We start from the raw sequence: 2,479 nt of genomic DNA, 5'->3' as shown, positions 1-2,479 counted from the left end.
TTCTCAAAAGTGGATCGATACCATAAATGAAAAGATTAAATTCATGAAAGACAATGATATTTGAAATCTTGTCCCATTGTCAGGAGGAGCAAAATTCATTAATTGTGAATAGATATTTAAAATTAAGAGAGATTCAAAAGATAATATGAAAAGATACAAAACTCATCTTGTCGCTAAGGGTTTTACATAAAAGGAAAGTATCGATTATAAAGAAACCTTCTATCCGATCTCTTTGAATGACTCTTTTAGAATTATCATGACATTAGTGACACATTTCAATTTTGAGTTACACCAGATGGATGTAGAGACTGCATTTTTCAATGGTGACATTGATGAGACGATCTATGGATGCAAAAAATATGATTTGCAAATTTAAAAAATTCATCTATGGATTCAAGCAAGTATCTCGACAATAGTATTTCGAATTTCATCAACTAATCATCTTATTTGATTTTGTAATAAATTTAGTAGATGGTTGTATATACTGTAGGTTTTGTGGAGTAAGTATATTTTTCTGATATTGTATATTAATGATATTTTACTTGTCACCAATGATATAAGCCTATTGCATGAGATCGAAAGATTTCTAACTAAAAACTTTGAGATGAAAGATTTTGGTGATACATCTTTTGTATTAGACATACAAATACACCGATATCGTTCTCAGAGTATTTTAGAACTATCACAAAAGGGTTATATCAAAAAGATTTTTAAAAAATATAACATGTAAAAATACAAATCAGGTGACACCCTGTAGTTAAAGGAGACAAATTTAGTTCTGACCAATGTTCTAAGAATGCTTTTGAAGAAAAGGAAACACAAAAAATTTCTTATGCATCAGCAGTAGAGAGTCTAATGTATGCTTAGATTTGTATGTATCCGGATATTGCGTATACTACTGGGATGTTGGGTAGATATTTAAGCAATTTTGGATTAGATCATTGGAAGGCAATCAAACGGATCTTGCGGCATTTACAGAAAACAAAAGACTACATGTTCACGTATCGAAAGTCAGATAAACTCGAGGTCATTGGATATACTGATTTCGATTTTATTGGACATCAAAATAGTATGAAATTAATATCAGACTATATCTATTTGCTAACTGGAGGTACCATATCCTTAAAGAGGTCTAAACAGTCTCTTATAACCTTTTCTACTATGATTACAGAATTTATAATTTATTATGAGACATCTAATCATAGAATTTAGCAGCAAAATTTTGTCACAGGATTACGTGTAGTAGATGGTATCGAAAGACCACTAAAATTATTTTGTGACAATAAGTCAGCAGTTCTGTATTCTAATAACAATAAGAGCTCGACAAAATCTAAACATATTGATATCAAGTTCCTGACTGTTAAAAAAAATAGTAAAGAGTGGACAATTGTCGATAGAGTATATCGAGACAAATTTTATGATTGGGGATCCGCTTATTAATGGATTGCCACACAAAATGTTTCATGAACATATTGCTCATATAGGTGTCATGTTATTAAATGATATTTAGTTTTAGTGGGAGTTTGTCATTTTAAATGTTCTTATGATATTGTATTTTTGGTTATCAATGTTTAAGAATATTTTTATGCATAAATAAAATTTGAATTTATTTATACTCTGATTTTGGTATGGTTTGATCTCATGAAAGTTTAAGATGGACCAATTGAAAATAGACATGTTATGAGTACACTACATGAAATTTTCATGTTACACATCCAAGGGCCTGTTTGGCACCCTCGTGACCGACGCAAGCCGCTGCGGCCCAATCTCCTTCTCTCGGTCGTCTCTCTCTCTCCTCGCTCGTGTCATGCGCGTGACCCGCCGTGGCCACCCGCGGCCGTTGCCATCCCCCTTAGCTCGTCTCAACGATCGCTCGCGTCCGGAGCGACGCCGCCACTGCCCAACGTGGCACAACCGTCGCCACTGCAACCGTATGCTGAATGCTGTCGACTGCCTCCTCGACCGATGCGCGGCGCTGCCCCTTTCTCTAGCCCGTGCCTCTATCTCCTTCTCTTCGCCGCCATCATTCTCTACCCGAGATATCGTTTGGCAATTTTCTACGGTGGAGGTATTTGTAAATCATTTTCCAATTTCTGGTGCTGTCTGGGTTCTTCAGTAGTTTGTATTGTTGGCCGTTTGAAGTTGCTTCTTTAACTGTGAGGTGCACCAGTGGTATTGGTTGGGGTATTTTGACTACATTTGTTGATTGTATTTGGTTGGCTACCTGATTGAAAGCTAAAAACCTTGTGATTAAGTTGTTGTCCAAATTTTGAACTACTATTGCTGGAATTGCCGATTTCATGGGTCATTTGCTAATTTCGGTTGGTTGAGTTGTGTAATTGACTATCTAATTGGAGCAATTTGTTGAGATTTTGGGGTGGACAAGTCTTGTAATTATCTATTGATTATTGGGAGACATCTCTGACAGTGATTTGCTTGTTGAGATTGGTTCAATTTACTTGCATTGTCGGGGTAACCT

This window comes from Coffea eugenioides, chromosome 2 (genome assembly GCF_003713205.1).
Source record: "Coffea eugenioides isolate CCC68of chromosome 2, Ceug_1.0, whole genome shotgun sequence".
NCBI classification, from domain to species: domain Eukaryota; kingdom Viridiplantae; phylum Streptophyta; class Magnoliopsida; order Gentianales; family Rubiaceae; genus Coffea; species Coffea eugenioides.
This window is presented reverse-complemented; position numbering follows the sequence as displayed.